This window comes from Peromyscus maniculatus, chromosome 1 (assembly GCF_049852395.1).
Source record: "Peromyscus maniculatus bairdii isolate BWxNUB_F1_BW_parent chromosome 1, HU_Pman_BW_mat_3.1, whole genome shotgun sequence".
In the NCBI taxonomy this organism is placed as follows: Eukaryota; Metazoa; Chordata; class Mammalia; order Rodentia; family Cricetidae; genus Peromyscus; species Peromyscus maniculatus.
This window is the reverse complement of record NC_134852.1, coordinates 85217719-85244470: the sequence shown is the minus strand read 5'-3', so window position 1 is coordinate 85244470 and position 26752 is coordinate 85217719. Positions and strand designations below refer to the sequence as shown.

The 26752-nt window shown below is 45.5% G+C and overlaps 1 long non-coding RNA gene across 4 annotated transcripts; it reads right to left on the bottom strand.

Moving 5' to 3' along the window:
- Nucleotides 1–5271: 5271 nt before the first annotated feature.
- Nucleotides 5272–23011, bottom strand: LOC121829531 (uncharacterized). 4 transcript variants are annotated; one of them, XR_006072448.2, is made up of 6 exons: nt 22714–23011; nt 8483–8679; nt 7562–7664; nt 6938–7090; nt 6459–6571; nt 5272–5855 (listed from the first exon to the last, which is right to left on the bottom strand). It is a non-coding gene; the product is annotated as an uncharacterized LOC121829531 (long non-coding RNA). The 4 variants fall into 4 exon arrangements; XR_006072449.2 differs by having other exon boundaries at nt 5272–5400; XR_013042464.1 differs by having other exon boundaries at nt 6938–7083.
- Between the last annotated feature and the right edge of the window lie 3741 nt (nt 23012–26752).

Genomic DNA, 26752 nt, shown 5'->3' with positions numbered 1-26752 from the left:
TCTTCCTTGGGTCGATTTGAATCATGGGAAATTCATAGCATTGCCTTCCAGCATCCCCAGTCCTCTGAACCCTGGTGCCGGAGAGCCTGTGCCAAACTCAGATATGGCTCAGAACCCAGCATGATTGCTGTACCTCCAACTCCGGCCTCCTGTTCCCTACAGTGTGTGGATGGGACTGAGGGGGAATCACACCACACACAAACCTGCCTACCAACATATCCATTGTCTCTTGAATTTCTAAATTCAATCTCTTTATACCCAACAGATAGCTGGTGGGCTAAGGGTCAGGACCCTGGTGTTAGGCCAGTCTGTGAAAGTTCTGCACCGACGTTTGGTTTCAGAGTTTGGAATGTGAGAGCTCACAGTTGTTCTTTTGTCCTTGTATTTTGGCATCTCAGCTAAAAGAGATTCAGAGCATCCCCTTGCAACCTCCAGTCACAGATAACTACACAGATAGCTGCTTGGAAACCCATTCAACAAGGCTCAGACCATCATCGGAGGTCTAGATTTCCTGAAACTCAGTCTCTAGGGTCCCAGATCACAGACATCTGGTAACTCCAGAGTCACAATTGGAGCTTATTGAGACATAAATACCGAGAAGATGGGGACTTCATCTTGGCAGTCCAAAACAAGGTGAAATTCTGTCATCTGTTCCTCTTGCCTCTGGTTTACAATCACATCAAAATCAAAATTCCAGGTTTGAAGCATCTGAGTTTCCGTGACATCCAGTGGTCTGCGGCTACTGCTAACTGTTCCCTTGCGAGGAAGTAAAACTTCATTGCCCCAGGCAGGTGGATATAAAGCGCCTGCAGAGGCTTTTGTGGTGTACCAGCATGCCAGGGAGCTGAGGTCCGCTTCCTGAGTTAGTAATAGCACACAGGTTCACATGAACTAACCGAGTCACGGTTACCAAATGCTGTTGCAGGGTGGGAAATCTCAACCAAATAAGTAGTAAACACACCAGCTGTCGGATCAGCATCTAACTCATGTCAGCACCCTGACCACTGAGCGTCCACTGAGCATCCCCTCAACGGTGTCCTACAGCATATGATGGGATGAGAGATGGAATCTGCAGCCATCGCCAGGTCAACCTAATTCTTTTATATGTGAGGAATGTCACACTGACCTTTGTTCAAGGTCACAAAGCTATTTAATAATGGAGAAAAGGCCAGACTCTCTCAGTCCAGCACTCTTTCGGCCACCTCATCCTGGACACAGGGGAAAAGGAGCCCTTGCTTCTCAATAACCTTTGGTCCATCTTTCCCTGGAAGACTCTCCAAAACCTGAAGCCTTTTTCCTAGTCGTCAGTGAAGCCCAGATTCTATTTGACTCCTCTCTCCTGGAGAACAGTCCCTTTATCCCACCCTAGACTCCTCCCAGGAAACGTTAGATTACATACAAATGCTTTTGCATGGACCAGGCCCGTAATTCACTATTTCTAGGGTCTCCTGATGTTTGCAAAATTTTATGTATTGTGCTTTCATGCAAAAAAAAAAAAAAAAAAAAAGGCCTAACCTATCCTGGAAACATGAAAATAGAATCTTTCCAAGTGCCACATCATGGAAGCCCCAGCTAGGACAAATGGGTGTCTTTGAGTGTAAAAGGGCAAGAGAAACCAAGCCCACCCCTTCCAGCACTCAGCATATTCCTGGCTCCTTTCTGGATGAATGTGCCTACTTCTGTGCAGAATGGAAAGAGCTTGTGGGTTAGAGGTGACCGTGAATGTGAATGGGAAGAAACAGAGCTTTCTATCCCTGGATTGCATATTGCTGTTCCATATGGGGGTTGAGCCAAAACATATGGTGTTCCATCTGCAAGACGGAGCTGGCTGGGTCTCATGAATGGCTTTTAATGCAAGTAGATTCAGCCTGATTTGGTCTGCCTCCAAAGGAAAAGAAAAGCCAGTGATTCAAATATTGTGTAAAACCATTGAAATTAATGGCACAAAACAAGACTCATCTGTATTCTGCCTAATTTAAAAGATGTCTGTGTGGTGTAAAGTAATGAATTAGTTACGGGGGTGTTTGGACTGAGCATCCGATAGCTCCTTCAGAGAACAAAATGCCTTTTTCCCACTTCTTTCAAGCCACTCTCTGTTAAGTTATTTGGAACCATTCTCCCAGGAAATCCACTAGGCACTTTGGCTTCTCTAATGGGCCAGACTTCAAGAGGTTCATAACACCAGGCACAGCTGCTCACTCCTTCATGCCCCACCCCATCAATGGTGGGAGAGGGAACCCAAGAAAATGTTCTTTTTTAAAACTTACCTAATGGAGCCATCTTGTGAGTGGGAAACCAGTTCATGCCCTAGCAGAAAACCATAAGCCTCCAAGGACCCCTCGTCATCCACAGACCTTACCCTTCCTGAATGCGGTGAGGGAGTGAGCTGGGAGTTTATCTTTGAGCACTGTGCTTCCATATAACACATTTCACTGAAAGGCCATGTGCAGTGCCAACTGAACTGCACTGTGAACATAACTGTACTCGCTAGTGAGTGGTAATGAGCATGGCAGCTGTGGTGATTGAATGCAGTGAGACCCAGATCTACATGTGAAGTGTCCGATTCCATTCTTGCGATGTCCTTGGGAACTCCAGCACCATGCACTCCACTTTTTGGAAGATGCTGAAATTCAAAGTTGTCAAAATCACAGAGCTAGGCAGGATATAAATATTGGTGAAATTATTATGGCCACTCCACGTAGTTAAAAGGAAGATTTATTTAGTGGGTAACTTATAAAAGAGGGAAAGATAGGTTGTGGGGTCTGGGGAAGGGGTATAGAAGTCCAGCGGTGTCCTCTGGAGCTCTGCTCAGTCAACCTCCACTGTCCAGGGTCCCGGAACAGAGAGAGCGCTGGCCCATCCAGATCTCGGGTCTCCAGGCGCCTCCCCTGGCTCTACCTCATAGGTGTGACAGTTGCCAGAGTCTCAGTGGGGGTTGGAACTTCTAGATCCAAGCTGGAATGGCTACCCACTACATGTAAATTCTGATGAGCCTGCCCCAAAGCCCATGCTGGGATCGAAAGGAAAAGATGGCTCAGTTTCCCTGATGCACACCCACCAGAACTGCCTCATCCCTCCTCAGGATAGGCTGGGCTGTTGTGAGACTTACTAGTGAGCCCATATGGGCCAGCAGAAAACAGTTACCCCAGTCTTACTCAAAGCAAAGGATGGGGCTCTACCCCAAACCCAATGTCATTGGTCCCAACAGGACCAGTACTTCTCGAGAAGATGGTCTTCACATTGCATCCTTAATGGCTTGTGGTAGGACTCAGACCAGCATACCAATGTCCTAAAACCCCTCACCAAGCCAGATTACACAGCACCCCAACCTGCCAATCTTCTCTGAAGGGCAGATGCTACTGCTTCTTAGGTTCAGTCATTGGTTGTTTACTTGCATGGTGTTGAGACCTATTTCAGCAACCTGCTTCCACAAACGAAACTGGCAAACAGAAGCCCTCCATGTGAAGGCGCGGTGGTCTCCAGGATTCCTCCTCCTGAAAACAAACACTTAAGACTCTGAGGAAGTTCAGGACTCCTATCATCATTACCAGTAATCCACTGTTTTAGAACCATGTTCACCTTGCTTCTGAAAAAGATTCTGGTAGACTCAGTCACCTATTCCTCGGCTTCTTCTAAAACAGCAGAGCTGTTTTAGAAAGCCACTGTGCCTGCTGTTAAAAATTTCCCTCATAAGGGCACATGTTAAATAAAGTATAGGATCCAGGAGTGGAAGGGAGCTCAGGCCTGCATCACTTCTAAGAGGCAGTGCTATTGGAACCTTTGGTCGGGCATGGTCTTTCCTCCACAGCAGACCACGTGGTGTATGTAAGACGGTTGTCCCTCACTTACTGCTGAATTTGAAGGAGGTCATGGAAAACGTTTTATGTGCTGCTTTCTAGATGGGGTGGGAAAGCAGAAGGGCATTAAAGGATGAGTTAGTATTCCAGTGTCCATTCTGAGTAAAATAATAAACCAGAGGGGCCGGAGAAATGGCTCAGTCAGTATAAGTGCTTGTCACATGAGCATGCGGACGTCAGTTCAGACCTGCGAACACACAACTCAGAAATTACTTAAAGGTGGGCAAGGTGGTACGTCTGTAATTCTAGCACTGGGAGGTGGGGGTGAAGTCAAGGTTATTAATGGTATTCGCCAGCCAGCCAGTCTAAATCAGTGGTTCTCAGCCTGTGACCCTTTGAGTGTCACATATCAGATATTCTGCATATCAGAATTTACATTATGATTCATGACAGTAGATTACAGTTATGAAGTAGCAATGAAATAATATTATGGTTGAGGGTCACCACAACATGAGTAACTGGAGTCACAGCATCAGGAAGGTTGAGACCCACTGGGCTATACGAATCAACAAGTCCCACATTGAATGAGAAACCATCTCTCAAAAACATGAGGTGGAGAGCAATTAAGGTGGAGAGACACCTGACACCAACCTCTGCATGACGTGAACATAAACATGTGCACACTCATGGAATAGTGAACAAGCCATGAGAGCTGAGCATGATGGTGCAGGCCTGTAACCCAGAACACAAGAGGCTGAGGCAGGGGGATGACAAGTTTGAAACTAGCCTGAGCTACACAGTGAGACCCTGCCTCAGAAATTCCAAAAGGAAAAACAAAAGAATGAACTGGATTCCTTAGGAAAGTGAACCAGGGATATTCTTATATTCTTGGCTAGAAAACTCTGTGTGTGTGTGTGTGTGTGTGTGTGTGTGTGTGTGTGTGTGTGTGTGTGTGTGTGTGTTCTTTCTTCATTTTGTCACTCGGTATGAGGCTTAGCACAATTTATTTCAGGTTCCCCTGTATCAGACCACGTGTATCACAGTTCTCCATGGAGGAGTAATTTGTCAGTGACTGACCCAGCAAGTGCCAATGTGGGCGAGTCTCTTAGGCATAGATGTAACAGTAAAGAATCAATGTGAAGTAGGAGATACAGTGCCAGGCTGATCCCAGCAAGAGGGCCTGGCTGCCCACGCTCAGAGCCATCTCTTTCTTTTAAAAGAAAATTTGCTTCAGAAAGCCCACCTCTGTGGCAATTTACCCTATGCTGAGACACTGACCTCGGTCTGCTTACCCTTCCAGGGATGAGAGGCCAAACAGTATCCTCTGATACCTGTTTCTTCTGGTCACACTCTGTCCCTGCCCCACACAAGTCTGTACACCTCCCCCCAAATCCCTAGCTAAGACAAACTTCTCCCCACTTTTCCAATGTTCAATTTACAAATAAGCCCAGGGCTCCACCTCTTGAAAAAAAAAAAAAAAAAGGACTTTATTGTAATATGTGCAGCAGGCATGAATCATAGTCCTCGACGTCCTGTGCCAGTCCCAAAGATTGCCTCATTGCATCAGAAATCAAGTTTATTTCAGTGTGAGGCCATCATTTCCCTGTAAGAATATAAAAGTCCAGCTGAGTCAATGCAGAATTCTTCCACCTCTTCAGGGATGTGCCCAATTATGAGGACTACATGATGCCAGTGTATAGTAGTGGGAATACCATCTTGTCCTTGAAGCCAACCATCAACCCAGGCATGCATGCACACACACATACTAAAATAAAACCAAATCTTTTCTAAGATGCTGCCTGCCTGGGATTCCTGCCCCTCCTGGAAATGCAGCCAGATCCAGGCAAGCTTTGCCAGGGGCTGTGGGTTGAAACCATTCATTCATAGCTGCTGCAGGACCAGGATGACCTTGGGCGTGCAGCAGCCATAGCAGGAGTTATCAGGGATTTAGACTGTTCACATCTCTTAAAAACCTGGTGCCACACTAGAGGACCCAGCAGCCCAGGTGATGAACTGACTTCCACTCGGTTTCAGGAAGATGATCCAAGCTTAGGCCAGCTGTAAACAAGGAAGTTCTGGTCATGGTGGGGATAACCAGGGCCCCACCCTAGTATGCAAAATGAGAGTTGGAAAGGGGATATGAATGTACATGTACATGCATATGTACCTGCATGCACACACACACACACACACACACACACACACACACACACACACTGCACAGCAGTGCTGCCCTTCTCTGAGTGTCTAGCCACCTTTGCCTTCTGAGAAACCCCAAATCCTTGCCCCTGGTACATTCCTCTACCACATACTCAGGACAGACACTCCAAGGCTCTTGGGGTTCTTCTGTCAACTTGGGGAGTTGGAGAATGGCTGCTGTCACTGATAAGGCATTTTTCTGTTTCAGTCATGACCTCTCAGGTGTGAGTGTTAAAAACTCATGCAGGAGAACCACCTCCCAGGGCCCCGGAGAGAAGGGGGAAGCTGGCCAGAGTCGTACAGAGAGTGGGTTTGGGGGGCAGTCTAGGTTCAGATGGCAGCTGTGACTCAGAATCTAGCAGTATGATCTACACTGCTCAAAAGGTCCCTCTGGTCTGTGTAGGTGAAGAGATGCCTTGTGATGGCCAGTCTTCACTGTCAATTTGACTGATTTAGACTCACCTAGAGGATACATCTACAGGCATGTCTGAGGTGGCATTTCCAGAGAGGTTAACTGAAAAGGGATGACCCATCGTGGATGTGGGCGGTACCATCCCATGAGCAGGGGTCCTAGACTGAATACAAAGGAGGGTATAAGATGAGCATTAGTGTCCCCCCCCCCTTCCTGACTGTGGACACAATGTGACCAACAACCATAAGCTCCTGCTGGTATACCCTCCTGCCCTAGTTGGCTGAATCCCTTTTGAAACAATGAACCAAAAATATCTTTCTTCCCTTAAGTTGCTTTTGTGGGGTATTTTATCATCACAATGAAAAAAGTAACTAACATACGTCCATAGGGACTGGAGAGGGAGGTTTGTATGAAATGCTCATTTGTGTAAAACCCTCCATGAAGTGTCCAGCACACAGTGAGAGCTAAGAGCTCAGAGAACCCAGCTACTTGTGTCTTTCCAAGCAGCAGCACTACCCTGCCCACTTACTTTGCCCCTGCCAAGGCAAGCAAAGCCAAGGGGCGATCCCCTCAGCCTCCCTCTTCTCCCCTGAGGAGAGACGTAGCTGCCATACTCATATTCCCAGGGAGGTGTTGTTTCTGACCTAACACAATGGTCCTCAAAGTGTCCAGGATCTGTGGACTTGAAGAGAGAGGGGTCAGGAGAGGAGTGGCAATCTGAGATGAGCACTTGGATACACTTCTCATTCTTCTTAACCAGTGGTTGCTTCACTTTGCAAGAGTGGCATGTTCTGGGTCCCTTGGGTAAACACCAGAGGCCCCTCTACCTAGCAAAACCTCTTCCCTACCTGCCCCATACTCCTTTTCTCTGTGTGACAGCCTGAAGGTCAGACCTCCCCTCCATTCAAAGCAGACTTGGAGTCTCTACCTACAGAGGTCAAGGCCAGTGACATGCCCAGAGATTGGTGGCGGCACCCACCCATCCCACAAGTGACCTTATCTCTGATATCCAGTGTTCCCTTTTCCCTAGACTGGCTGTTGCTGATGGACTGAGAGCCCAGTCCCTTCTGCAGACTCTGTGGGTGCAGGATGTTTCTCACCTTCCTCTCTATTCTAGCCAGAGATAAACACAAAACAACCTCATGGAAGTTACCAGCAACCGCTGGGTCCTCCCACTCCTCTTCCAGGCCAAGGAGCAGTAGTCTGATGGAGATTATCTGCTCGGATTTAATGAGAGTCACTGTGAAAACTGCATTCTGAGAAAACGGGAAAACGTCACGTCAAAATGAAGATGGAGAAGAAAAGAAGACCCCTCCAATTAGTGTCTCTAACACGGCCTCATTATGCACCTGATCCTGACACTTGTTAGTGCTGCTGGACTGGAACTGTAAAAGTGTCTTTTGAACGGCTGATTGGCATTTGCCATAGCCACCCCCTCCCATTCTCTTACCCCTAAAATCTAAGTACTTACCATGACAACTGAGATTAGGAAGAAGGAATCAAGAGGGGCAACCAGTCAACTCCAGGCAAAGGACAGACCGGCCCCAGAGTGGGAGCCAGGAGGAGGACAGGGCCGCTGAACATTATTGCTCCTTGTGAATGGCCCTCCTCTTCCACACATGGTGTGATTTCCTTTTTAGGGAACATTTAATAAGATACAGAAGCCAGATTTGGTTGGGCTGAATGCGAATTGCCATGGCAACCTGCCTTTGGAGGTTATCCAAGTCAGGTAGTGACAGCAAAGCTGGGGCAAAGGTCACCCCGACTGAGAAAGACGGCCATTGATAAAGTGTTTTAACAAGACCCAGCGGAGCTGGTATTTGAAAGCTGCCTTCCGAGGATCAACTAGGTGCCAGGCCTAGGAGACAAACAACATCAAGGAGAGAGTGGGGGTCTGGCCAGGGATCCCACCAGAACCTGGGGCAGCCTGGAGCTGTCAAGAACCTCACCCTCCACCAAACTCTCAGAAAGGAAGCCACCCTTAATTGCTCCAGGGAAGGATAAACAAGCTTAACCAGGTATGTGGATGGGAAACACACACACATGGACCACTGTGTATCCAAGAAATGCATACCTGAAAAGTTGTGAACAGGCTACATGGTTGCAGATGGAGTCACCCTGGCCACTGTTGCTTCAGAGATGTGGATGTAACTTCTATGCAGTTAGAAAGTTACCTTGACATATTGGTGCTGAGAAAATGTTTCTTTGCATGATGTTAAAGCCAGAAATCTTCAAGAAAAGCCCATAAATATAAATATGTGTGACCAATCCCTAGAAAGACAAAAAAATAAATTTTAAAATATGAAAAATGGCCAACTTCCTCCACAAATAAGAAGATGTATATTTAGCCGGGCGTTGGTGGCGCACGCCTTTAATCCCAGCACTCGGGAGGCGGAGGCAGGCGGATCTCTGTGAGTTCGAGGCCAGCCTGGGCTACCAAGTGAGCTCCAGGAAAGGCGCAAAACTACACAGAGAAACCTTGTCTCGAAAAACCAAAAAAAAAAAAAAAAAAAAAAAAAAAAAAAGAAGATGTATATTTAAGTAACAAATAAATAGGCATACCTTAAAATAATTATAGTTTTGTTTATCATATATGCAAAGGTCTAGAAGTATGGTATAGCACTCAAAGCCAATGGGATGGGCCTATGAAGAAACAGGAGCACTCTGGTATCATTATACTGGGTCACAATTTGCAAATATCTGTCAATTTTGTTTTGGTTTTTTTTTTTTTTTTTTTTTTTTTCAGACAGTCTCACTGTGTAGCCCTGCCTTCCTGAAACTCACTATGTAGGTCAGGCTGCCTTCAAACTCACAGTGATCTGCCTGTCTCTGCCTCCTGAGTGCTAGAACTGCAGGCCACCACACTGAGCAACCATTTTTAAATGATCATTCTTTAAACTGGAAATTCCACTTCTATATATCTTCCTTCACACAAAGATCAGTGGAAACAGATGGTCATTGCAGCATTGTTAACAAAAGAGTAGAATGTTGTAAAGGTCCATGAACAGGAAAGCAATTGAATAAACAGTGTAATGTTCATAAAAAGGAATCGCTGTTACAAAGAGTAAGATTTATAGGTGCTGACATAAACGATCTCCCTGGCATATTAAACACACACACACACACACACACACATACACACACACACACAAAGTATAGAATCATGGACACTGTGTGTCCACTTAAGCCTCCATGCCCCACGCCGCCCCCCCACTTATGTGTGTGTGTGTGTGTGTGTGTGTGTGTGTGTGTGTGTGTGTGTGTACATAACAGTGTGAAGGCCAAAGAACAACCTTGGATGTCATCACTCAGGTGCCTGCACACCTTTTGTGAGGCGGGAGTCTCTTACTGGCCTAAAATTCAATGTGTAAGATAGGCTGGGTGGATGGCAAGTCCCACCCAGCTCAGCCTGCCCAGTGCTGGGTTCATAAACGTACACTCCCACACCCAACTTTTTTACAGGAGTCCTGAGGATTGGAATCAGGTCCTTGTGCCTGCAAGACAGTGATTTACTGACCTAGCTACCTCCCCAGGTCCCTAACTATGCTCTTCTAGGATTAAAAAAGTGTACACTTAGATATATGATAATTTTACAGTTTAAAGGGTTAAAGGTGGACTGGGCTGAAAATTAGGCACAATTTGATTCATACAGCGGACATTGGTGGTACCTCTCTCTCTCCCAACAGAACCTCAGCTTTGTTCAGGAGGACATTACTCCCTTCAGTACCCCATGTGACTCCAGGGACAGGCAGTGACCCAGTTCTTCTAGGAAGCCAATGTATCTCAATATGCCAATCATCAGAAGTAGCTATGGAGCCCCTGTTATGATCTCTATATAAAATGTCCCCCACAGATTTATGTGTTTGAACACGTGGTCCCCAGCTGGTAGTCCTGTTTTGGGAGACTGTGGAACCTTTAGGAGGTGGGACTTAACTGGAATAAATAGGTCTCTGGAGAACAGACCTTAGGGGTTATAGACCACCCTAGCCTTCTAAGGCCAACAGCAAGGTAACCAGACACCTCATGCTACTGCTACACCAGCTGAGAACTACCCATGGCTATGTATTTCCTGCCCATGATGGACTGTATCCCCTGATCCATGAACTGGAATCAATCTTTCCTTCCCCACATTGTTTCTGTCAGGTATTCTATCACAGTGACACACAAAGTAATTCATAGAGCGTTTCTGATGAGTATGTTTGAGACATGGCTCTGAGTTCATCTCAAAGGACTGGTATTGATAGCCTAGGACCACTGACAAAATCTGAGTATAGAAACACTCGCCTATTTGCTGAAATGATTTCATAGGTAAGATGCTTGCACCCTTTGAGACATGTGAGATATATGATGGGAACTTGGCAGAAATTTTTAACAGTCACAAGTCAAATAAGACATCTCTCTCTCCCTCCTTTACCTCTGAGCATGAGCAAGGGAGAACGAAGTATGTCCATCACTGGCAGGCAGCCTCTAACCACAAACAGCATTGGCTTTCAGATGTCGCTAATCTGAAACATGGAAGCATCCAAGACTTTGGCCCATTGGCCAGTTGACATCTTTTTATGTGAACATTTGCTGAGGGCCTAAGTGCCTCTGTGTTCTAAGTTCTGCTATTGGCAGACAAGTGCAAACTAACCTGTAAAAACATAATAAGAACTATTTTTAAATAGTTAAAGCTCAAAAACATTTTCAACCAGGCAGTGGTGACTCACACCTTTAATCCCAGCACTCAGGAGGCAGAGGCAGGTGGATCTCTGAATTCAAGGCCAGCCTGGTCTACAGAGTGAGTTCCAAGACAGCCAGGGCTATACAGAAGAAACCCTGTTTCAGAAAACCAAAGGGAAAGAGAGAAAGAAAGAAAGAAAGAAAGAAAGAAAGAAAGAAAGAAAGAAAGAAAGAAAGAAAGAAAGAAAGAAAGAAAGAAAGAAAGAGGGGGAGGGAGGGAGGGAGGAAAGGAAGGGAGGGAGGGAGGAAAGGAAGGAAGGAAGGAAGGAAGGAAGGAAGGAAGGAAGGAAGGAAGGAAGGAAGGAAGGAAGGAAGGAAGGAAGGAAGGAAGAAAATTCCTAGATGGCCTAAGGTCATATACTTACTAAAATAAAAGCATATTAGGGAAAACATTTGCAACCTGCCCCTCATGGACCTGTCTCAGTGAACAGTCAGGTCACATGAGCCTTTTGTGTTTGTTTGTTTTTTTTTTTTAAATCCAATGGAATGCAGAGAAAATTGTTAAGAGAATACAACTCTAGGTGAAACCTTAGCTAACCTGATTTAATAAAGAGTTCCCAAGAAGGATAAAGAAGGTGAATGAGACTCAAAGGGACATTCCTTTGAAGAAAATAATCAGTACATCTCTCTCCCCGACCCTGCAAAGCAGAGCAGTGGCCCCTGAGCACCTCTCTATTCATCCTCCAAAACACTGGCTAACTCTTCTCATAGGATTCCTGGGTGCTGCGGATTGTTACTTTAGCTGTGTAAAGGTGTGCTACTTTTGTTTATGCTTCATTTATTTAATTATGTAAAGATGTGTTGCATCTGTTTCACCTTGCCTGCCTAAGGCACCTGATTGGTCTAATAAAAAGCTGAGTGGTCACTGGGCGGTGGTGGCGCATGCCGTTAATCCCAGCACTCGGGAGGCAGAGCCAGGCAGATCTCTGTGAGTTCGAGGCCAGCCTGGGCTACCAAGTGAGCTCCAGGAAAGGCCCAAAGCTACACAGAGAAACCCTGTCTCAAGAAGAAAAAAAAAAAAGCTGAGTGGTCAATAGCTAAGCAGAGAAAGGATGGGCGGGGCTGGCAGGCAGAGAGAATAAGTAGGGGGAGAAATCTAGGAAAAGGAGAGAAGAAGGAAGAGAACGAAGAAGAAAGAGAGGGACACACCCAGAACCAGAAGCCAGGCAGCACCAGCCAGCCAGCCAGGAGAAGCATTGATAGTGGGACATCAGAAAGAGAGAGAGAGAAAGAGAGAGGGAGGGAGGGAGGGAGGGAGGGAGGGAGGGAGGGAGGGAGGGAGGGAGGGAGGGAGGAACGAAAGGTAAAAAGTCCGGAGGCAAACATAAATAAAGAGAAACAGATTAAAACAACAGCTAAGCCAAGGCTGAGAGCATCCATAACTAATCAGAAGTCTCCTTGTCTTGATTTGGGAGCTGGTTGGTGGCCCCAGAGAAAGCCTGGTACACCCGGGATTCCTGGATACTTCATTCTGCCAAGTCATCCAGTCCTCTGGGCTTCTTCCAACACTGCCTCTCCAAACCATCCCTGGAGGGATGTAGGTGAAGTAAGGGAAAAAGAGGACACGGAACACAGAGACAATGGAACAATGACCAAGTTTCGGTAACTTCATCCAGAATAGCACTGAGCTCTCAAGCAGGACACTGATCTGCCATCAACCATGGATGGAGATCTGTAACGTAAAAATAGCTCTTGCAAATCAAAGGGAGCAGAAGTGGGGGGGGGGATCTACCCTAATGGAAGAATTTGCAAAGAGCATGCACAAAGAAGTTAGAGAAGAAAAACAAATTGGAAAGAATGTTCAACCTCACTAGTAATAACACGAGTGGAAATTAAAACAATATTTCAGCTAGCAGATGAGCAAAGATTTTTTTAAAAATTAATTATAACCAGTGTTGGCTGGGTATTCAGGAAAGGGAACTCCCACACTCTGCTGATGAGAGAGTAACTGAGGAAAAATTCAGTAATACCTCTCCAAATTGAAAATCAGCCCACATTTCCCCCATGATTCTGCACCTAGTAACTTATCTTAATGAGTTCCTAAGACAGTGCTGTGGTGTGGATACATTTCGTTCCCTAAAGGCTCATGTGCTGGAGACTTAGTCCTCAAGATAATGATACTGAGAGGGGTTGGAACCTTTAATAGGTGAGCCTATTAGGAGATGTTTAAATCACGGGGAAGCATCACCCTTGGAAAGATTAATGCCCATCTCATAAGGGTGGGTTAGGTCTCAAAGGACTGAATTGGTTACCACAGGAGCAGGTTGTTATAACACTAATTAGTCTTCATTCTCTCTCTCTCTCTCTCTCTCTCTCTCTCTCTCTCTCTCTCTCTCTCTCTCTCTCCCTCTCCCTCCCCCCCCATCATATACACTCGCATCTTGTAATAACTCCCATCCACGCAAGGTCGTAAGGCACAAAGCCCTTACCAGTTGCAGGCTCCTGATCTTTCATTTCCTTGCCTCCAGAACTGTGAGACGAATAAACTTGTTTTCTTTATGAAGCACAGCCTTGGGTATCTTGTTACCGCAATGCAAAATGGACTAGAGCAGACGGCAAGCAAGCAAGAATGCTTACAGAGCATCCATCGTTCCCCCGAGAACACACCCCATCTCTGTCAGCACCGGGAATGACTGACACTCTCCGGTGCTTGTTCACATCTGATTTGCCAGTGTATTCTTGCACATGCTAGCAATATCTGTGCCTGGGTTGGTGGGGTTTTGTTTTGTCGGTGTTTTGTTTTGTTTTGTTGTTTTTTGTTTTGTTTTGTGGTGCTGGAGTGTGAACCCAGAGCCTTGTGCATGCTGGACGAGCACTTTACTGAGCTGTATCTTCAGCTGGAATATCTATAGCTATATAAATTAAATGTGTTGCTAGCTGACCTCCATGAGCTACCCAAACACAGCAACTGTTCTAGAATGAAGAAATGATCAGTGAATCTTAATGTAGAAAAAAATTTGTGAGACCTAAAGGTTGACTCAGCTTCATCTTCAGGTGGAATCCGCAGGGATTGGCCTCAGCTCCAAGGCCCTTATTTTCTCTTACTTAACAATGTAGTTACATTTGTGACACTAATGGGAGTTTTATTTAAGATAGTGTTTGCAGTACAGAATGTTGATTCCTTGTCCAGTTCTACATTCTTCTGCTATTCCAGAGAGGAGACAGCAAACCCCAGGGGCTCCTTCAGGGCTGAGAGTATAGCAAGAGATCCCCCAACCCCACCCCACCTCAAGTAAAAGCTAGGATCTTAAACACCACATCCGCTGCAAGACTGCAAACTCACTTCTCCAAGGACTGCAAGGAAAACTTCCTGTTTGACTTAACTACTTTGTGATGAGTAGAAGAGAGAAAACAGTCCCCTGGGAGTTTGTAGTCTCTGGTTAGAGTCATTCACGTTCACAGGCTGAATTCAAACTGTGTGGTTGACTTTAAAAACCTCAAGGTGAGAATTCAGTTCAGATAGTCCTGGGGTGGTAATTCTTCAGGACGCTGACAGCAAATCACACCTTCTTTATCTGAAGGAAGTCATCTTCAAGCCAACCTTCAAAGCATTCCTTTAGATAAATGTCCAAATAATAATCTCACAGTCAACAAGGAATCGGGAACCAGAGCAGCTGAGAAAATAGACAGAAAAGGAGAGCTGAAAACCCCTTTGCTAGCGGGTGAGCACACACCACATATGAAGTACATTTCGTGGTTTCTCCTTTTCTTCCATCCTGTGTGTGTGTGTGTGTGTGTGTGTGTGTGTGTGTGTGTGTGTGAGCATATTCCTGTGTATGCACGTACATAGATGCATGCATTCATGTGCTTGGGGTAAATCGTTCAGAGGCCAGAGGTCAACTTCGGGTGTCTTCCCCTACCACTCCGTACTTTACTTTTTGAGACAAGGTCTCACTGAACCTAGTCCTCACGGCAGCCCTCACTGTTGGCAGCCACGCGACAAGATCCAAGGGTTCTGCTGTATCTGCTGAACCCAGCACTGGGGTTACAGACACATACCACAATGCTGAGCTTTTTAAATGGGTGCTTGGGTTTGAACTCAGATCTTCATGTTTATGTGGCAAGCATTTACCAACGGAGCCATCTCAGCAGCCACACTTCTTGTTTGTTTGTTTTTTTTTAAGGAGAGAAAGCTAATATACATAGTGCTGAATGAAAGAAGCCAGTCTGAAAAGATTCCAACTCCAAAGCACTCTGGGAAAGGAAGAATTATAGGCAGTATAGAATGGTAGGCCTACGATTTTGAGAAGGGGATGGATAGGTAGTACTCTGTGTTGCACTATAATGATTGGCAGGTCTGTTATATATTTGTCAGAGCCTACCTAATGGACAGTACCAAGACTGTGAGCTGTGACAGTGGGTGACCCTGACGCATCACTGTAGGTGACCGGAACAAATGCTCTTCTCTGGTACAGGGTGTCAGCAGTGAGGAGGCAATGAGACAGGCATATAGGAGACCTCTGCAACTTTACTCAGTTCTACCGTGATACTAAAACTGCTCTAAAAATGAGATCTATTGGAAACAAATGGGCCTCCGAAGGAAGAGAAGATAAAGGAGAGAGGGAGAAGATGCAAACTTGCCTTAAAATGACTGTGTGGATTTGAAAAGGTGGGAATGGAACATCTACAAATGAGAACCCCAGTAAGGGAAATTGAAAATAAGTATCAGCAATGCTACATCCCCATTTCAATAGCTAAACTTAAAAAGATGGGCAATCCCAAGTGCTAACAAAGATATAGGACAACCTGAGCTCTCATGAGTGGCTGCTGCAAAGTGGTTTTAGTCATTTCAGAAAATATACTGGCATTGTGGTTTCAGTTAAATATACATTTTCTAGATAACACAGAAACCAATCAAATAATCCTAGGTATTTGTTCAAAAGAAATAAAACATACCCATGTAAAGGGATCAGCAAAGAGATTTTATCTACAAAACTCATCAGTGTGTGGCATGACTTTTCTAGATACATATGGAATAAGACACAACCCCTCAAATCAATGAAATGAAAATGAACCCAGAGGGCCAAGACTGCTGACTGGATAACGGCACTTATCACTAACAGGCCTGATGACCTGAGTTTGATTCCCCAGGACCCACGTGGTAGAAGAAGAGAACGATTTCTACGAGCTGTCCGCTGACCTCCATAGGAGCACTATGACACACACATGCACTAATTAACAGTATATAATAATAATAACAAATGTTTTTAAAAAATTTAAGAACCTAAAGAAATGCTGTACTAAGGATACAGACAATATCTATGAAGAAATCTTTTAATCCAATAAAGACTACTTTAAAATATTGAAATGAATGCAGACATGTGATATTTCATTTTCCTGAGCAGCATTACTTAACATTATCCATACATATGTTCTGCCGAAACTAGTGTATAAATCTAATGATATCAAAATTCTTTTGAACTTCTATAGAAACTCAATCAACTTAATGTGTAAAAGTAATAAATAAATTTTAAATATATGTGGAAGAATAGAGACTCGTGGACAGGCAAATCACCTTTTAAAAGAAAGGGTCTTTTCTAACAGATAATAAGATAACCCACAAAGCCATATTAACATATTGGTAAGCATTTTCTGTATTGGAAACAAACTAATTGGAAGAGGATGAGAGCACAGAGTGAAAGCTGTAGGTCTAAGCAACACACACAGTTACACACCCACACACTCAGACACAAGTTCCGTGCAGCTTCTTCCATGACAACACAAACTAACTGGCAAGTAAACCTACCTCTGTATGCAGGAAGAAAACTTCTGAGGGATCAAAGACCTAAATGTGGAATATAACGTAAATATATAACTAATCCCCTAAGTGCAAGTCAGTACGGTTGTGATCTTAATGGAGCGAAGAAGGATTTTGTAAGGTAATTTTCAGAAACATAAAGCAAAGGCAAATAAAAACTAAAACTGATATCCTTAAAGTGATTGTGTTTGTGCTGGATAGTTTTATGTCAACTTGACATAAGCTAGAGTCATTTGAGAAGAAGGACCCTCAATTAAGAAAATGCCTTCATAAGATGGGCTATAGGCAAGCCTGTAAGGCATTTTCTTAGTGGTTTATAGGGAAGGGCGGGGTTGGGGATTTAGCTCAGTGGTAGAGCGCTTGCCTAGTAAACACAAGGCCCTGGGATCAGTCCTCAGCTCTGAAAAAAAAAGACACACACACAAAAAAAAAAAGACAAAAAAATATAGGGAAGGGACCACCCCATTGTGGGTGGGGCCATCCCTGGGCAGGTGGTCCTGGGTTCTATAAGAAAGCAGGATGAACAAGCCATGGAGATCAAGGGAGTAAGCAGCACCCCTCCATGACCTCTGCATCAGCTCCTGCCTCCAGGTTCCTGCCCTGCTTGAGTTCCTGTCCTGACTTCTTTATATGAACGGTGATGTGGAAGTGTGAGCCAAATAAACCCTTTCTCCCCAAATTGCTTTGGTCATGGTGTTTGATCACAGCAACAGAAACAAACCCAAACAAAGACAATGTTAATGTAGCATATCAAAGACAAACTTAAAAGAAGAAGACAGTTTAGGAGGATATACATGCAATAACTAAAATCAAGACAAGAACATCTAGAACATACAACAGTTTGTGAGCATCAACTAGAAAAAGTAGAGAAAAAAATGAACAAAAGGTATGAGCATGTACTTTATTAGAGGGAAAAAATCCAGAAACTAGTAAGTTCAAAAATAGGAGCTCAAAAGAAGCCAAGGGAAACATTAAAAATAGCCTCAGGCTGCTAGTAGAGTCCCTATGAAGGGCCAATGGGGAAGCAGAGTTAGCATATGCATTCCCCATGAGGCCATAATGCCACTCCAAATACATTCTTAGGCAGGCCTTATAATTGAGTATATTTAGAAATGTTTATTATAGTTCTATTTGTGAGACAAAGAGGAATTCTGGATGTCCATTGTTAGCAAAATGATATAATTTGCAACGATGTATGATTTACAATAATGAAGACCAGTGTGAAGTATGAGTAAATTGAATGAAAGCTGCAAAATCTACCTTGAAAGTTATTAAGGAATACCCAAGTGGATGGAGAGTCATACCATATTCATGGATTGATAGTACCAATTAATATCAAATAATAATTGACTATCCCAAAATTCCCTTTCAGATTTAATAAGATCCTAACCAAAATTCCACGAATGATTTTAACAGAACTTGCCCCACTGATCTATGATGCACATTCAGAAGAACAAAGGTCCAAGATAAATTAAGAGATTTAAATGATTTGATGTAGTTTGTCTTAGCAGAGATCTAAACAGACCTGATGATATATTTAAAAAACAGCTCTCACTTTAAAAGGAATAAGAGATGATTTATTCTAGAGCCAAATATGAGTAACCATGGTCCAGGACACAGATGTACATTCTCCTAAATCCATGTTCTAGTATAGTAACAGTTTTATGAAGTCTCTATAGTAAAAGAACAAGGAAAATCATAAATCAAAACACATTTCTAATACATCAGTGGACACATCAGGTAGGTGGTAACAGAAAGGAAGGGGAACCTCTACCATGGGCCTGGTCTGTTATCTAATGACCCAGAAGTCAGACCAGAGGTGGACTGGCAAATGAATAGCTTAGGCAGGGCCTAAGATAGCCCAGGAGATCTCGCCAGGGACCTACGACACTCCCCATGAGCACTGAAACTCCAGCGAGTTACTGAGCCTTTGGAGGATGTCCAGTGCAGATGCTGCTTCTCTCGGGCAGCTTGGGCTCAGGGCAATAAATTAGGTAGCACTGCTCCGGTGAGGAGAACAGGAAGGAGACACCGGCCAGGCAAATCAGGGTCCATTTCTCTCTTGGCTAAAAGCCACAATGTCCCTGGGCCTCTTGTACCCTCATCCATGCCAGAGGCTTGAGATGGCAGAAGTGTTGGGGGCCCTGAGTGCTCACCTAGTTCCTGAATGATCTGAGGGTTACCTCTTCTGAAAGGAGAAGTTGGAACAGCAGCATCAGCCCATTAAGAGAAAACCCCTTCTGGTCGAAAGACTAGACTCTCCGCCAGAGTGGACACCTGACATTCCAGATGGACAAGGTCAATAACCTGACTGAGGGACCACCCTTAAGGAGGCAGGACCTCCCTTCAGAAAGCCAAGACCACCTCGCTAGGAAGGCAGGTTCACCTTAAGCCATGTTACAGAGTTAGACAGGATAATTATTTCACTGATGAAATCCTGTGCTTTTCCTTTCTAGAATCACCACCACCACCACCACCCCAAGTGCAGTCCATACAAGCTGAGCCACCGTGAGGTTCAGCCGGGTCTGCCCACCCTTCTGAGTCCTAATTCAGAAGGATACAGCTTTCCCTCCCCCGTCTCTCCCTCTCTCTCTGTGAATGCTGGCCAGAACCTAAGTGTTCCTTTCCTCATATCTCAAGCGTCTTTACCTTCTCTAAAGCTCCCCTCGCCATGTGGCTGCCCTCCACCATATGATGGTCCTCCATGCCCATAACTCAAACAACATGGCGTTTTCCTTCTCTCTACCAGGCAGCTGTCGAGATTTATGGCACGCTTGCCCAACCACCCAGGGTGTATTTTAAACTTTAATAAAATTGTCCTCAAGCTTCCAATTGAGTTCATTCTTAAATTTTTTTTTTTTTACTAATGAGGCCAAATCCTAAGAGAAGACTCCAATTTCTCTATATCATTGGCTCAAAATGACAAATAGGCTAGTGAGATAGACCCACACTGAGACAGACCCACAGTGAGATAGACCCACAGTGAGACGGACCCACAGTGAGATAGACCCACAGTGAGATAGACCCACAGTGAGATGGACCCACAGTGAGACAGACCCACAGTGAGACAGACCCACAGTGAGAAAGACCCACAGTGAGACGGACCCACAGTGAGACAGACCCACAGTGAGATAGACCCACAGTGAGATAGACCCACACTGAGACAGACCCACACTGAGACAGACCCACAGTGAGAAAGACCCACAGTGAGACGGACCCATAGTGAGACGGACCCACAGTGAGACAGACCCACGCTGAGATAGACCCACACTGAGATAGACCCACACTGAGATAGACCCACAGTGAGACAGACCCACAGTGAGACAGACCCACAGTGAGATAGACCCACGCTGAGATAGACCTACAGTGAGCTAGATTGAACAGCCAGAAACAAACTCTCCTCCACGGGAAACTGATTTATAGCATTCCCATAGCAGAGAAGGACTGATCAATAGAGTGCACTGGAGCAATTGGTGATGTGGAAGGTGGTAAAGTTAGGCCCATACATCATGCATAACAATAAATCACGGGGAGGTTAAACGTTTAAACAGGGAAACTTTAAGAACTAAAATCAGAAAGAAATGACTAATTGCTAGTGTTCTAAAATTCTTCCAAAGACATCAAAATGAAAGCGCAGAGCCAACACAGAAAATACTATCAACCACTTGTAACAAAGACAACTTCATAAAGAAACATAAAACATGTGAACGAGCACTTTATAGAAGGAACCTGAACAGTCAAGAAACATGAAAAACTATTCAACCTCTTTAGGAAATATGGAAATTGAAATAAAAACCACAGTGGGAAATCAATAAAACCACCAGACCGGTATAAATCAGAAGAGCCACCATTTGTCAAAGGCCAGGAGTGGCCCAAGACTGCACTGATGGCCTGTGAATCGGGCAGATGTCCTAAGAACCCTCCTGGCAGCAATTCCCCTCCTGGATGTACGCACTTGTGCTATTTCAGAGCAGAGCGCTGCAATTGGATCTATTGCAGTACAACCCCAACGTTACCCAGCCAAAGTTAGTGCAGAGGCCCACGGGGTATGGGCCAAGTCCATCCCAGGACCCTATCCAGAAACCACTGGCACTTCGGACCCACTGGCCAGGAAGTATGGATTCTGCAAACCCACCCCCCTGGCTTTGACAATTTGTTAGAATGACTTCCAGAGCCTAGTATATATGTCAAACTTAACACTCACAGTGAGGGGTGGTCATAAAATGAGCTGGGTGGTCCTGGGTTCAGAACCTTAGTGCCCTCTCTCTGAGCCGGAGTTTATTATCCCACCCAGGAAGCCCCACTGAGCTTCATCGACCAGAGGTTTTTACTGGAGTTCCATTGCACAAACATGATCAATAAGTCCTGGCAATGTGCATGAAAGACATCTTTAGCCCTCTCCTGCCCCAAGAGTTCAGGCACCTGAACTCCCATGCCAGCTGGACGGGAGCCCCCACCTGAAGTCAGGGACTACAGGAGTCACCGAATTAGCATGACAAAGATGTTCCTAGCACTAGGGAGTTTCCAAGGTTTTTTGTTTTTTTGTTTTTTTTGTTTTTGTTTTTGTTTTTTTTGAAACTGGGAAAATAAATTCTTTACTATACAACAACCCTAGAGAGATTCTTCCCGTGAGCCCCGGGAGACATTTACAAGAACATGCAAGGAGCATTGTTCATAACGTCTATAAAGAAAGCAAAGTAAACAACCTAGATGCCCTGAGTGTACCAGGAAAAATCCATGCAGTACAATGATACGCATGCAATGATGGTGGGGGCCACTGATTGAAAAGAAGGCTGAGAACCACACATCTCCCCTTGCTCCTCTGTGACTACATGACTCTGACTACAGGTGGGCATGCCTCTGCCTAATCTCAGCCGCAGACTGCAAGAGTCTTACATGAGTGCACCCTTCTCCAGTAAGCATGAAGAAGGCTGGCTATCTGACCACCACTCATCCCCATCCCTGAGTGTGTGGACCATGGAAAGGGACCTAGCATTGTTTGATCAGACTCAGAGCGTTAGTAATTAGCAATGGCATGGAAAGGATCTACGATGTCTACACTCAACACTGGGGCTAAATAGAGCTGAGTCTGTGTTTCTGATAGGGATTTGCACCCAGGAACCAGCAACCAGCAAGAGCCAACATGGCCCAAGGACACCTGTGTGCTCTGCCTAGGGATGGACACGATTGCCATTTCATCTGCACGAGGAGGCAGCTGCCTCTTTGGCCCAGCCCAGGAGAAGTACTGAGGCAGCAGAGAAACTCTCACCCCTTCCCACCAGTACACCACACACAACCCCCACAGCCAGGTGCCTCCTTGTAAGAGAGCATCAAGGGGACCCTTCAATTCACTGACCATTCCCCAAAGATCAAAGTTCAGCTCAGGATTGAACTAAGTGCCCCAGAGGGGCAAGATTCAGGTGTTCTTCGTAAAAGGGGGTGGTGGTGGTGGTGGTGGTGAGTTTGAATCTAGGGATTAAACAAAATTCATTTTTACAAACTAAAAGGCTGAGTGTTAAAAACTGTCTTCCTCCAAAATATTACAGCTAGTACACAGGTATAAAGATAGATGACAGATAGAAATGATAAGTGATAGGGATGCGTGGGGGTAGACAGGTGGATGACAGCCAAACAGACGGACAGATTTAGGCAGATAAACACACATATCTTTGTTAATCACTTTTAAGCAAAATCTAAATCCCACAGGACACAGTGTTCTGTGGCTTTCTTCTTTCAATCCCAAGGGCATCTCGGGCTCTGTGACCAGTCGTTTGCAGAGTGTTCACAAGCTGAATTCTATATAACCCTGATTTCAGGATAATTACCTTGCCCTTTGTGTCCTCTCTTCTAAGAAAACATCCTTTCATGGATCAGGGCCCCGTTTGTCTTACTCCTGAAGACCCGAGTTGTCATTGTTCCTCTTGAACCGTGCTGACTGGGATAGCCTTGCTTCTGCCGTGAGATGTGGGCTGAGATGTGGGCTGAGCCTGCAAAGACACGTCTTTCCAGGGTACGGTGCTCACCAGCAGGGCCTGGCAAGGGTTGGAATTTGGCCATAGCCTTCTGAACTTCCAACTTACGGGTCTTTTTCCAAAATTGACAAGACGTCAAAGGCACCACCTTTGGCCTTGCAAATTGGCCCACCCCACCCCTTACCCCCGCCCTACCTCCACCCCCTGCCTTACCCACTCCCACCCCACTACCCCACCCTCTACCCCCCCCCCCCCCCGCCCCGCTGCCCCATGTCCCACCCCCACCCTGCCTCACCCACTCCCACCCCACCTCCCCCCATCCACTAGAACTATTCCAGATTTAACTCCTTTAACAAAACAAACCCTTGGCCTTGACTCTCATCTCTGGTCTAACGTGTAGAATCTCCCAGTGTAGCTGACCATGAAGGGCTCCAGCAACCTCTTCTTAGGAAAGAAAAGAAAGTATGGTGGTGAGTGGGCACTGTATATTCACAGTAGCCTGGGAAGGGGTGCTCTGAGCCCCAGTTGAACACCTTCATTTCCCCTCAGGCTTGATGAGACACTGCGAGACAAGCCCTGTGCATGCTTGTATCTGTAAGCTCAGGCCCCATTCACACACAACACCTGTCCTCTTTAATGGGGCCTCCAGTTGGATGTCCCTCTGTCCTTAGAGAGCACGGCCCATTTGAAGTGGACAGGTGTAAAAGGATGTGAGGCCCCAGAGCTTACAGACAGCAATAGAGAAACCTGAAGCATGATCCCAATTAGTCTTATCAATAAAAACCCAGGGTCAAATATCAGGCTAATAACCTGAAAGATCAGGGAAGCGAAGGAGAAGCCACCAGTAACTTCTTACCTCTCCAAATCCTCAAACCAAAAAGCGGGGGCTAAGATCCTGTCTCCACCTCCGGATTGTGCTGGGATTAAAGGCATGCACCACCTGCACCACCACCACCACCACCACCACCACCACCACCACCACCACCACCCAGCTCTGTGGTTAACTAATGGCTAGCTCCACCCTCCGATCTCCAGGCAACCTTTATTTGTCAGAACATAAACAAAATATCACACAACAGAAACCTGAAATATTGTTAAACATGCAGGCTTTTGTCTTCAAAAGAAGGGATATGTGTGCCTGTTTTCCATGCAGAAGGCTGGGAGTGAGTGTTGTCTAATAGCTGGGTGATCTTTTGCTATTCTGTGGAGCCAGCCTTCATTCGAATCCCCCTTACCCTGGCCATTGTTTCTCAGTCAATAGAGCCTATCCTTATGAAAGAGATCCCATGTACATTGCAAAGAGGCTTTTCTATTATGCTTATTATAAACCCTTTCTCCCTAGACCCTTGTCCTGAGCATTGTTTCTCAGTCAGGAGAGCCCATTCTTGTAGAAGAGGTCACAGGTACTTGGCAAAAGACATGAACTTGGCAAAGGAGTTTTGATATAGCCATGCCTTAAGCTTTCTTATGATAACTATCATGAGGAAACTTTTTCCCAAACTTGTCCTATGTTGAAATATGTAAAAAAATAAAATAAAATAAATTGCCCCAGGTCAGACTCCAGGAGTTTGAACCAGTCCAGCTAAACTGTACTGATCCTTGCCTCTCCCAGTTCATTTCTTTGCTAACAGCAGAGCTTGCAGGGATCCCCCACAGACAGGTGATGGGTAAGCAGGCGACTGGGCAGTACTGGATCCGGGGAAGAGATAGGTCACTGTTCTGCCAGTAGGGTTGTCCCATGAAGGATGACCCATGGCTCCCCAGAGAAGTGACTTTGACAAAACAGTTGGGGATGAGAAGAAACATGTTTGTTTTGGGAAGGAGAGCTCGTAAAGGGCAAGGTGTGATGGTAAAAGAGGATCAAAGGAGTCCCAGGGCTATCAGTCATGCCTGCAAACACAAGCATGCTCATACATGGGCATGCGTTAGAGACCACTTGGAACAGAGGCAGAGCAGGTCAAGAGGCGACACTCAGCGTCCATCAGAAGAACAACAGGCACACACAAACACAGTTTGTACCAAGGGAGGAATCTGGCCGGCCTTGTATTTGAAAGAGGTGGCACTGCCGTTGAGGAGCGGAACTGATGGAAAAATCAGCAAGAGTAGAAGATAATATAACCTGCAAAAGGCAGCTATTGTGCGGGAAAGGAGAAGACGAGAATCATGAGTCAGATGAGGACATCTGTGGGGGACCTGCCCCCACCTTTTCCAGGGTACTCTTGAGAAGAGAGGGATAAAAAAATAACAGGTAGAAAGATAGACCTAGTTGACAGAAGAAAGACAGAAACACGGGATGACTTCAGGAGGACCTGGGTCAATACCCAATGGCCCAGAACTTTATTCAAAAGGGCTTTTTATAAGAATGCCAAGGGACAGGCAAAAGACCTCCCCGCTGCTAGATACAGCCAAGTGCAGACCCTTCCAAACACCTGGTAACCATGCCCGTGGTCAAATCATCCTCTTATGTAGCTCTCCAGAGTAAAGCAAGCTCAGATTCTCTGACCCTGAGTAATTTGGGCCTCCACAGACCCCATAGGTAGGACCTCAAACAGACCTCAGCTGAATCTACTTTCTCACACTGAGGAAAATATCAACATTACTTCATCTTCTGGCTTTGGTTTCCTTCGTCTTTAAAATAGCATGAGATCCACTGAGAGAATTAAAATGAGTATAAACATGAATATGAACTTCCCCAGCCAGCCCAACTCACAGGAGATGCTTAGAAATGGAAAACTCCCCAAGGAAGAGTTTATAGTTTCCATGGAGAGCAAACGAGATCCAGATCTTTGATGCTTGAAAGGGAACCAAGGAAGAAAGGAAAGATGGATGGTGCTTTATGAAGACACAGAGGCCTAGACAAGCCTTGGGAAGGGCCCTGTGTGTTTTGACAAGTACTCAGAACCTTGAGGGTGGAGCAACGGGGACACTTTTGAGTGACCAGGAGCGTGATTTCAGGAACCATCAAACCTCAAAGCAACCCTAGCCATATGCCCGTCAAGAAACCCACTTCCAGGCCACTGAACCTATCCTATCCTGGGGCCTTCCCCAAGCCTCCACTTACTACACAATTCCCACAGGAACCAAGACAACCAGAAGAATCGCAGCTCCCAGGGACATTTATAGTAAATAAAACAAAGACAGTTTCAGGGAAGACGCTGCAGACTGGGAACAGTAATGCAACCAGGAGCTAGGGAGAAACTGGAAATCCAACAACTGGGCTGAGCTATTGATCGCCTGCTTCTCCTCCTAAGCCTCAGTTCGCAGAATGCCTTCATTAGGAAATAGCATTTATAGAGATAGACGAAAGATAGTGGCAAAATCCCATTAGATCGAAATCAATTAGTCATGATTCTGCAGCCTTTAATTTGGGACAAGTTAAAGCTCACCCTTAACATAACAGCAGCCAGGCTTTTCCAGCAATGAACGTGGGGATGGCAAGAGATACGGTAAACCACCCAACCCAGGCACCCCTCCTCGTCATTTGTATCACATACCCTGGTTTTCACTCCGTGGGCTGGCAACAAGGGCAAAATCAACTTAGAGTTAGAACACTCCACTGCCATTCAACCTAAATAGAGCAGCGGGGTTTAATAGAGTACACACACTACCTCTGATCTTGCCGAGCCCTCTGCAGACACGACTAGCTGATCAGAACTCGAACATCCTTCTCTCCAAACAAACTGTAGCACTCCAAACAAAGGACAGCATTCTGTGTAGAATGATGCCATTTTACCTACAGTGTGCTCTTGGAAACACTACCTAACTCGTCTGCACCTTGGAGTCCTCCTCTATAACTTGGAAACAATAAGAATACCTTCCCCACAGCATTGTTGTGAGAACTGAAACAGTCATCTAGGAAGAGCTCATTGCGCACGCAGCAGAAGGTACCACG